Here is a 12,035-nt window from a genome sequence, read left to right on the forward strand (position 1 = left end):
ATACCACCAATCTTTGACAATAGTGTTCCTGACAGAAATAGGGTGCTCCCTCAAAATCCACAGGACCCCAGATGATCCCATTGGCTCGCATGCTTTTTTCCCCAAACCACTTCCTCAGAAATTCCACCCTGCAGCTAATTTCATTGGTTAGAGTTACAGTGACTAGTAGGATTAGGGATCAGTATTGTGTATAGGCAATCAGTACTGTGATTGACATGACCAATAAAATCTTAGGAATTGTCTGCAGAGCGGAGTTTCCTCTGAACTGGCTTGGGGGCCAGTTTACCCCGGCGAGAGCAGCCTTTCCTCGGCTAGTCCTACTGACGTTTGCCGTTGGCTCTGATGTCCTGTAGTGGTTCGTCTTGTGTGGATCTAACGGCCGATCTTTGGTGTCATGAATCTATAATTTGTTGTCTGCCAAATCGTTTTGACTGAGGGCAAAGATCATTTTCATAACTTAAGGATATTTAAATATACATGCATTGAAGATAATGTAGGCGTTGCCTGGACCACATTTGTGTGGCTATTAATGCTTAATAGCCTATATATTTTTTAATGAAAACGAAAAGAGGCAGAGTGGTGTTTTATGACATATTTCTCCTGGAGTGCCTTGAACCTTCGTCTATTTCGCTTCAAACGCTCAATTTAAATGCACGTCCAATTCTCTGTGGACGCGCAAATGGAATCAAAATGTTCAAGCATCCAACTAGACACGGTTTTGACGCTCTATTCGCGTTTGGTGTGAACGCAGCATTAGTGTAACTGATAGTTGGATACCCGATTTTGAAGGAGGACCCGATTTCTCAATGCTTTTCTGGGATTGTTTTATTTCTCAGAGGATACTGTATGTGGTGTTCTGCTTTAGATTTGGGTCAAAACAGGTGTCTTAAAAAGCAGCATAACTCTACTGCCTATGTTTTTGAAGGGTCTTGGCATTGGTTGCACACGATCAAGTTGGGTAGCTCATTACACTTTGTAAAAGAGCTTAGGTTTATCTTTTGAACTTTAGTATCTCTCCCTCCCACTCAGTCTTTACACACACACTCACTCCCTTTACCTTGTTGTATCCTCTATTCTGGAATTCTTATGAGCCACAGTTGCTGCAGTTGGCCGCCAACACTCACTCAGAGTAAGATGATAACAGCACTATCAAAACAGGTCTTCTCTCTGTAAAAGCAGTTCACAATGGTGTCGTAAAAGAGGAAAATACTCAAATAAACAGAATAAACGATCTTGTGCTGGCCGCCTGCTCTTCTGGGACTATAAAAGGAGAGAGATGTGGTTGTTAGGGGGAAGAGTGAGAGATATACAGCCAGAGAAAACAGTGAATGAAATAAATATAGAGGGATGGAAGCCACGACTCAAGAGTGATGGGTTTCAGCTTTTAGCATTGAGCTTTGTTCTTATCTGATCTTTGGCATGCGTGTGTCTGTGTGCAGTCATCTATATGCATAGCTTGCGTCCCAGTTCCTTAGAGCTCAGTGACACTTTTGAAGATAGTTTGTGAAGAAGGAGTCTGAAATAACTCTTTTACACACATACATTTGCTCAACATCCACATACAAACTCTGGTTATGACACTTTTGTGTGATGGTGTTTCATAAGACAGAAATGCTGATACTATCAAAAGATCTTACAAACCGCAGTCCTGGCAGTTCCTCTAAGGTCAGACCATCTGTACCTAAAGACCTTTCAAGGATCAAAAACTCCCTCCAAAGTGTGGTCCAATGTGGTTCATCAACATGACAAAAATTGGGGTAACAACAAATACTGCTGGTTTGGTGGATATTTCACAGAATTCTTCCCAAGGTCTCTTTTCTTAAGTGAAGGTTCCTTAAGACTTTAAGCAGACTTGATTTCTGGGCACCATAAATAATCTTTCAAGGTAAGTCAATCTACTGTAGCTATAACTCTTAAAAGTTGAGGTTCCAATAGATCCAGATCCAGAAAGTTTAGCACATATTTTATTGCTGCCACATTTTGTGTCAGATCTGCTGCCAATGATCTCAAAAACTATTGGTTCCCATGTGTCATGTGACTAAATGTGACATTGTAAGTGGTACACGAAACTGATAATGAAATTTAAGAGCTGTGCTGGAGAGAAATAAGTAGAATTTTGCGTAATCCTCAAGTTACATTGTTGTAGAAGACTTATACTATAGCACACAAGTCACATGGACACTTTTTATGATGACGTTTCAAGGCACTTCAGAGGGACTTTAAAGGGTTAGTTCACCCAAAAATGAAAATTCTGTCATTAATTACTTACCCTCATGTCGTTCGACACCCGTAAGACCTTTGTTCATCTTCAGAACACAAATGAAGATATTTTAGTTGAAATCTGATGGCTCTGAAAGGCCTCCATTGGCACAATGGCACGGTTCACTCTCAAGACCCTTAAAAGGTACTAAAGACGTCGTTACAAAGTCCATCTCACTACAGTGGTTCTACAATAACTTTATAAAGCGACGAGAATAGTTTTTGTGCGCAAAAAAACCCCTAAATAACGACTTATATAGTGATGACGATTTCAAAACACGGCATCATGAAGCTTCGAAGCGTTATGAATCAGTGAGTCGAATCATGATTCGGATCGCGTGTCAAACCGCCAAACTGCTGAAATTTGGCGATCCAAACTGCTCATTCGACTCACTGATTCATAAAGCTTTGAAGCTTCATGATGCCATGTTTTGATATCGTCATCACTATATAAGTCATTATTTAGGGTTTTTTTGCGCACAAAAACTATTCTCGTCACTCCATAAAGTTATTGTAGAACCACTGTAGTGAGATGGACTTTGTAACGACGTCTTTAGTACCTTTTAAGGGTCTTGAGAGTGAACCGTGCATTGTGCCAATGGAGGCCTTTCAGAGCCATCAGATTTCCACTAAAATATCTTCATTTGTGTTCCGAAGATGAAAGGAGGTCTTACGGGTGTCGAACGACATGAGGGTAAGTAATTAATGACAGAATTTTCATTTTTGGGTGAACTAACCCTTTAAGGGTACATGTTACTACTCCAAGGTACTAAAATGCAACTTTTCGGTAGCCTAGAAATCTAGACGCACCCTAGTGGCAGCAAATCTGATTTGCAGCCAGGGTAGTCTAGCAACTCACCGTTGGCTTGCGAGCTGGAAAAAACTAATTCTTAACATAATTGCTTAACATAATGACAGCAGAGTTGCGGTGGTTCCGCGTGCTACTTGTAAACAAAGAAGCTGGCGAACAGCGGCCTTTCGAATCGGCTTTGGCCGCGACTCTGGAAGACTTTGAGTTGAGCTTTTCTTTGAGAAAAGACCAAAGAACGGCACTGAAGTCATTCTTAAGAAAAGAAGATGTGTTCGGAGTTTTGCCGACCGGATACGGCGAAAGTTTAATCTATCGACTAGCTCCGCTTCACCTTCTTCGTTCCTCTGGTTGGTTGTAGCGCTATCCTATTGCATGCAAAGGGAATCTGAAAGACAACCGTTTATCCCGCCCCTCGAATTGAGCCCTGCCTACATCTTGATGTGGGTCTGGCTTGTCAGGCTACCCTTTAGGGGTAGATAAGGTACAAATGTGTCCCTGTAAAGGTACTGCCAGAGTGAAAATCTGTTGGGTATAGGGTGACCACCCGTCCCGCTTTGCGTTGTACCGCACAGCATTTTCACCCCTTGTCCCGCACGTCGCATATTGAGAAAATTTCCCGCATTTTCATCAGTCTGTTGGTATTTAATTATCATATTAAGAAAACATGCATGCGTTCTTTTGCCTTTTTAAGAAAGCATATCATTTATTCTTTTTGCGGCATCGTTTTTCACCTAGACATATTTAACAGCGCTTCGTCAGACGTAACATCCCGCCTTTCACAAATACAACAACAGCCGTTTTTAAAATCCTATCCAATGGTTGAAAAGAAAGGAGTAAACACGGTCACTAGTAGGTTGTGACGGCTGTCAATCAAAATGTGGAGCGGTTCGTTCCATGTAGAAAACGAATGGATAATTCGGTAAATTGGTTATATTCTTAATATATAATATAATATATAAGACTCTCAATGAACTAATTTCATGTTGCTTTATATTTTATTTGTTCATTATTGGACTTGGTCAGATCTGATGCCTGCTGCCTTTGGGATGACATGTACAATGTTACATTGTGATGTAATGGTGTTTTCTGGAAGGGACTAAAGAACAAAGTATTTTTATCATCTGAAAGGCAGAATACGTTTTTATTAAGTTAGATAAACATTGTGTAACAGTTTCAGGTTATGTTTTAGTGTCGGTAACATGTCCCACATTGTCCCACACAAACTTAGTAATTGTCCCACATTTGGTTTGTTTGATGGTGGTCACCCTAGTTGGGTACAATTTTCACCTTTTTCCTGACAGTATAAGGGTGCTTTGAAGAACCCAGAAACCAGCTTGGTGATCTAAAGGAACCTAATGAAACATCAAGAACTGGTAGCACCTCAATAATTGCATAGCTCTGGACAGGAATATGGTTCTTTTCTGAGCCATTGAAGAATCTCTATTTTTAAGAGTTTATATTACGTAATATTGTCTCTGTCTGCATAAAGGGAGTAAAAATGAATAAAACGGAGACAGAGTTTTGCTACGCCCTCATAAAGGGTGGTCTGCTGTCTGTGTTGTCCTTCATCAGATGTCTGTTGTTAGTGGCAGTCATTTTCTCACGCTTTATCTTCACTGAAATCTCTCTGTCTCTCAGGACTATTTCTCTACCCACCCTCTCATACTCTCTCACTATCAACGCTTCCCATCCTGGTGGCCCTCAAGAACCAGCGGGGGCTTGACAAAGTAAAACACAGTGTGTATAGTAACGTCAGCAGTGCAGGACAGGCCAGAAATAGCATTCATTGGGACGTTTGGAGAGACGGAGGGTTGGTTTGGAGTGAGGTTTGGATGATGGAGACACCTCAAGTTTGAATTGATCTCTCAGTATCAAGTTTTCAGAAGTGTTTCTGAAATATGGTATAACGCTAGGGAAAATCCTCTATGAAGGCGGTTGTGTGGACTGCCAAAATGAGGTTTGTCTGTAGAGAAAATATTTGCGCAAAGAAATAGAGACCCTGAAGAGTGAGGGAGAAAGGGAGAACTCTTTTGTTCTTGGCGGTGCTAAGTGGTCTGTACTTCTGTTAGGATCTGGTACCAGCCTCAGATTGAATGGATGTGGGTTCTAGAGTCAGAATTACATCAGCTCAAATAGTTCAGTGTTACGGTTCATTCAGACTGTCAGTCCAAGTACCATATTTGAGCATATCTGATTGAAACCCAATCAGCAAGTGTGAACAGCAAAAATTGTGTTTCGAGCAATGTGGTTCGTAAAAACCAGCAATGTGAAAAGCATTGCATTTCGAGCAATGTGAAATCGTATTCAAATCGCATTTCTGGAAATCCAGTTCAGTCTTACTGCTCTGATCGGATTTCGCATGGTTTATTTCAATTGTTGTTATGGGGAACATGCTGGAAGTCGCTTCAGAAACAAGGATGTGTTGTTGCAAAGTGCCAAACGAGCAGAAAATGATAATATAACAGAGACATGTTTAGCACGCAATAAAGCCGCTTATACCACTCCTACGGTTTTGCCTCATGAGACGCGGTAGTCCAGCGCGACGGCGACACATGTTCTCATGTTGTAAATAACACAACCTCTGTATTGCAAATGCAAACCCTCCATTTTGCGGTTGTTGTGTTGTTTTTGCCATATGCCTACGCAAAGCAAAACGAAAGAGCAGCATGGACAGACCAATACACATAGAACAGTTGAGATACACAATGTGGAGGTCAATAATTTTAGATCGGATTCTAATTGGATACACAAATCGGATTTTGTGTGTCAGTGTGAACATACACTTACTGACAACAGGGCTGAAGATAGGACGAACTGCTGTGGATCCATTTACAATGTGTAAAGTATTTTAGAGGAATGGTTCAACCCAAAATAAAGTTCTGTCATCATTAATCCCCCTTAAACGCATATGACTGTTTCCTTCAGTGGATCACAAAAGGAGATGTTTTGAAGACTGTCCAGGCTGCTCTTTTGTTCATTCAGCATCAGTTGACCAAGAGCTATTCAACTCCAAAAAAGCACTATAAAAGCTAGTGTGCATTATTCCTTCTGAAGCCATGTGATAGCTTTGTGTTAGGAAAACTTTTCTTCACTGAAAATCTTGCCTCCCTCCATAGCTCTCATTTTCAAATATTTGTACCTCTTCATATTCAAACTTTGCAAACATTCAGATTTTTCTGTAGTCAAGTTGTGTCACAATTGTTGTAATATCTAGCGCTATTCTGAATTGTCTACATCCTCATCATTGCATATGCAGCACACTTTCCAAACACAATTTTCCATTGTTTTTCAGCTAGACGGACGTGTATAATCATTGTCTCATGTCTTGTGTCTTTTGCTTCTTCATTTACATTACATTTACATTTCATCATTTAGCAGACGCTTTTATCCAAAGCGACTTACAAATGAGGAGAGCAATAGAAGCAATCAGACAACAAGGGGGAACAGCATGCATGCGCTGTAACAAGTCTCAGTTAATCTAGCACAGTACACATAGTACAGTACACATACACTTTAAAAAAAAAATAAACAAACAGAAAAATGAATGAATGCGTAAGTCAGAACAAGCAAGTTTAGGTATATTGGTGCAGAGCCTGTGGTTGCTTTGCAGGCGAGCACCAGTGCCTTGAATCTGATTCAAATCTCTCACATTCGTCTCCTCAAGAACATTAAAAAGTGTGTACCAAGTCAGTTTGAACTAAACATTTCTATAATCAAATTTAGTATAATCAAATTAGTCAAGGATTGAGTCAAAAGCCATTCATAAGGTATCTCCAATAAATTCAGATGTACAGTAAATGCATCAAATGGACATAAACAATTTTTACTCTGTAAGAATGTCCCTCCCCCAAACCACCTGTCATTGACTAGCGGTAGCAAGTCATGATTTTGCTGAGCTCTGTTATAAACTAATGTCTATTGGCTATTTACAAAAAAGACAAGGTTTTTGATATCCCGCTTCCACTATGTCTAAAAAAAAAAAATATGTTAACACAAATAATACAACTGTGTTCATCAAAGCATTTCATTTCACTTTTAGTTCACTTCTTTAGTTGTGTGTGTGTGTGTGTGTGTGTGTGTGTTTGGGTGGGTTTTGTGTGTGTGGTCAGCATTAGTCTGTGATCAGTGACTAGCTGAGAGAGAGAGTAAAAGTCGATGCTCAAGTGTGTGTGTGTGTAAGGTCAGGTCAAAGGCCACTGAGTCCTAATCGTCGCAACTCTGCTTCCTCACAGCCTTCACTGCAGGCACACTGACAACAGGGGTCAGCGGGGTCCCGGAGGTCACTGGGGGTCAGGGGATCGAAAAAGATGGGCCACACAGAGATCAATCTCACAACTTCTGTCACTCCAAATACTCTTCAACGCATGCATTCAGTAGCAGCTCAAAGACTCCATGAATTAGTCGGAAAAGCACAGTTTTCTTCCCTTTGTTGACGTATTTCCTATTGAAAAAGAAAGTTGGGCAGGACTTATCGATGAGCTTTATAGGCCCTTCATATTAGACTTTGTGTTCCATTCACTTCCATTCATAAGCATCCAAAAGTGGGAGAAAGTTCAGAAAGAAATGTATCAAAGCTGCATGGTTTACAGTGAGGGGAAGTGGAGTAAACTATACTATAAAATAGTTTGGAACACTATGGATTTTTTTACAATCAAGACTTTTCTCTTGTTTCCAAAAGAGAATAAGATCAATATGGGTATCTAAAAGTTAATTTGTCATATCTCAAAAATACAAGACATGGACTAAAAGCCACTAAAATGATTTCTTGTGATATTAAAGTGCACTTATTATGTTATTTTAAAGGGTAGATCACCCAAAAATGAAAATTCTGTCACAGAATTTAAATTTTTGGGTGAACTATCCCTTTAAAGGATCCTAATTTTGTTTTGGCGTCTCGCCATAGGTTTACAGTTGCAAGAAAATGTATGTGAATCGCTTGGAGACCCCCGGCTCTTAATGCGTCGTGTTTCCTTCTGGAGCTTCAGTGAATGTTTGAACCTTTTTTAATAGTTGTGTTTGAGTCCCTCAATCGTCCTCAGTGTGAAAAGATGCATCTCAAAAGCATACAGTCACTGCTGGAGAGGGATCAAATGTGCAAAAGATGCTGGAAAACTGAAGAATGTGCAGGAGCTGGAGGATTTTTCTGAAGAACGTTGGTCAGTTTAACTGCTCAGGACAAACAAGACTCAAAAACAACCATCACAAAACCATTACTCTGCTCTGATTGGTCAGATGGCCCTGTTGTGATTGCATGGGCAGCCAATGAAGATCATAGGCTGGCATTATGTAAATGTGTTACATAGGTTGTTCAGCAGTTCGGAATCGACTCTTTTTGTTTTAGGAGACAATACATTTATTTGTTGTGCACTTAAATCTTTGAAACTTTGCAGACCTCTACATTCACAAACAGCTGTATGACACAACATGAAAGGTAATATTGGAAAACGCATAATAGGGGCACTTTAAAAATGTTTTGTCTACTTCCCTGATTTAAAAAAAAAAAAAAATCTAGATATTCAATGAAAAAAAAATCCCCCTTTACATTGACAACAAACACAACAAAAGTCTTTGGTGGTTATTTTTCATGGCTTCACGCGACTAGAGAAGGATTTCATGTTTATGCCAGTTTACCAAAGGTTCAATAAACAAATCTGAACAACTATCTTACTAACAGTTGATCAGCAATTGACTGGTTACTGTCTCTACTACTGGCAGATGCAGTAACTACACCATTTAAAATCCTGTATCCCCATTGATGGTCCCCCATTTCAAAGTAGCCATATTCAAATGTAATATTCTAACCAAATTCTAAGCAACGTATACTTCAAGTATTTCTTTATATTACCATTGCTTTTTTTTGCATGAAATTATGGACTTCCTAGGGTCACAGGGACTGTCAGATGACCCTGTTAAACTAAACAATCGCAGTAAAAGTCGAAAGTGCATGTTAATAAAGTCATAGTCTCCCATAAGAAAGAATCGACTCTGACCCGTCTAAACGAGTCGTCTGTAATTCGAATCCCACTGCGTTGCGGTTCCACGTCACTAGATAAGACTTTTGCTCACGGTCCTCCTATGATGTACATTGTCTAACCACAAACAACTTGACCAGCCGTCAAACGTCATTTTACTGACGACTGCTTCTCAAGTCTCAGAGTTCAACGCGGGATTCACAAAACTCTTGCTCTTGAAAGATGGGTCAGTACTCAGTTTATTTGGACCAGCTGCTCCTCAGAATCACAACTGTATGAATAATTATTGATGTGTATATTTTCTACCGATTGTTCAAAATACATAGTTTTGTGTTTTATATTGTGTAAGTTTCCGGGTAACCAGCTAACTCATGTTATTACTGTCTTCCTGAAATACTTCTGCTCATCAGCTGTGGGCCACTAATACTTAAAACTGTGTCTATTAATGCAGATTGTCTGTCGTTCTTACTACTTTGAGTAAAGATGGAGCAACAGGGACGTCACTAGGATGGGAAGAATGGGGGGGCTTAGCCCCCAGGGTATTTGAATGTAACTTGTATTTGCAAAATCTTTGCACTCACATCTAGAGCTACACTTACGTCAACAACCAGTCAAGAAACCAAGATGTTAACAAGTTAAACGTGACAGACATATCCTCTTCTTCCATTTCTACTCTGTTAAAGAAAAGTTACTGTAATGTTAGCTTTTAGACACATCAAAGCTGATGGGGGAATTTACTTAGGCCAGACTTTGCTCCTGATGAGTTACTATAAGAAATGACTTAAATGCTATCTGTCTGCTCATGTAAATGTATGATAAACTAATAGCATACTATAATTAATTCCTCTCTATATAAGATAAGTTGTCCACAGAATGCTATTTAATTACACAGAACCGCATGTATTCAACCCATTGAGCTAAAATACAAATAAACAGCTAAACCTAAATTGAGCTAAACCTATACAAATACCACAGCTGTACAATTTTCACACCCTATTCTAAATTTACCCTATACAATATCCTAATGACATAACATTATTTAATATTTGAATCACAGCTTATATAGTGTTTTGACATCGACAACCCAAGTGCAGTTTACTTCAAACTTGCAACTAGTTAACTTTCTAAAGTAGCAATCGCTTCTCGGGTCGACATTAACACAAATATTTTATATCACTTTTTAATGTGTGATTGTGTAAAGGTGTTCACGAGATACCAACCTTTCACGAACTTGCTTTCAACGTCGAACACTCGTTCTCAAGAAGACGCCGGTGTGCACGGAGGGGAGGGGCTGTGTGTGTGTGTGTGTGTGTGTGTGTGCAGGGGTGTAGCACAAAATCCTGGGCCCTATGCATAGGCAGTCCTGATGGGCCCCCATGTTCCATGTTAAAATATATTCAAAGGGCCCTTTCCCTAGACTGGGACCTGGGTAGTCAGGTCCACTTTTCCCCCCACTAACACGCCCATGTGTGTGTGTGTGTGTGTGTGTGTGTGTGTGGGGCGCGCGTGAGTGAGAGACGCAGGGAAAGGAAATGCAGCTGAACGTTATTTGCTCTATGAAAGACATTGATAAAGACGAAAACTAAGGACATTTAATCTATCATTTTATTTTAGTTATTTTTTGCCAAACACACATTACAGATTTGGTTAGTTATCCTTTTTTTTGTAATGCCTCGTTTTTATTTCAGTTAATGACAACCCACCTAGTTATCGTTGTTTCGTTCATTTTCGCTAACAATTATAACCTTGGTAACGACGAGACGAGATAAATCCTCCAGTTTCTTGCAGTAGCGCTCCGGTCTGCAACGCTCTGAAAGCTGCCACAGTTCACACCAATGCAACGAGAAGGTGCATCATCTTGATAGCACAACGACTCTTTGTACTTCTGTCCAACTTCCGACTTTTCTGCTATTTTTTTGTAGCTGGATATATATAATTTGTTGCATCTAAATATGAATGAGAATACGGTTATTGATAAATCAAATTGTTATTGTTGTTCTTATTATAATTTAGGGGGGCTTAGGAACATTTTGGGGTAGCTTCAGCCCCCCTAAAATAGGCCTAACGATGTCCCTGTGGAGCAAGATTTGCAAGATCAGTCATTCACGTCAGTGCTCTGCTAACGTTTGCGCTGTTATTGATACAGTTCCTGCACCACAATAAATTTGAAATATACACATGGATTTGTTGATGGACATACTCTTGTTAATGCTGATGGTGAGGAATTACAGCTGCAACATCTCATAATGTACCTCAAAATGAGTAACGCATCACTGAGAAACGTCCTGCTCAAGTCGTCCTTGCGATGGCGGTTCGGGTTGAATAACTAGTGCTTCCAATGTTTCATCACCGGACTCGCGCTCGGATTGATATGGTGAAATCAACGTCATAGTTACTGCCTTTACAGTGTGTAATAGCTGAGCTTTAGGAAGCCCCCGTAGCTGTAGAACAGTTGTGGCAATGAGGATTTAGCTTCTAAAACACGTGCTGTAAACGGGTGACCAATCATACACTGGGCCATCTGACCAATCAGAGCAGAGTAGCTTGCAGAAAGGAGGGATTTAGAGAGACTGATTCATCCATCAAGTCATTTGAGAAGCATTGCAAATGTGGTGATGCTGCAATGTATATTATGAGCAAATGGAAATGTTTTTTGACCTTTGATGCATGTAAACCTGTTGTAGGAGACTCCAAATCAAAATTAGGAGCCTTTAAAATAGCATAAAAGGGGCGGTTTAAAAGTCGTGTAGTGTTCCAGCCTTTATTTTCTTCATCAAACACAAAAAGAGATGTTTTGAGCATCTTCATGATAGTGACAGTAATTGGTTCTCATAACTGATCATGATTCATGCAGATGGTTGAATGTACTTTAATGTACTTTAATAAGGTGGTTGTAGATATGACTGGCCTGTATACACTCACAACTCACGATTGTACAAACAGTATAAAATGTACTAAGTGATTGTAAAAAATTACCCACAGCCATTGGTTTT

The sequence above is a fragment of the Gobio gobio genome (assembly GCF_949357685.1).
Source record: "Gobio gobio genome assembly, chromosome: 21".
NCBI classification, from domain to species: Eukaryota; Metazoa; Chordata; class Actinopteri; order Cypriniformes; family Gobionidae; genus Gobio; species Gobio gobio.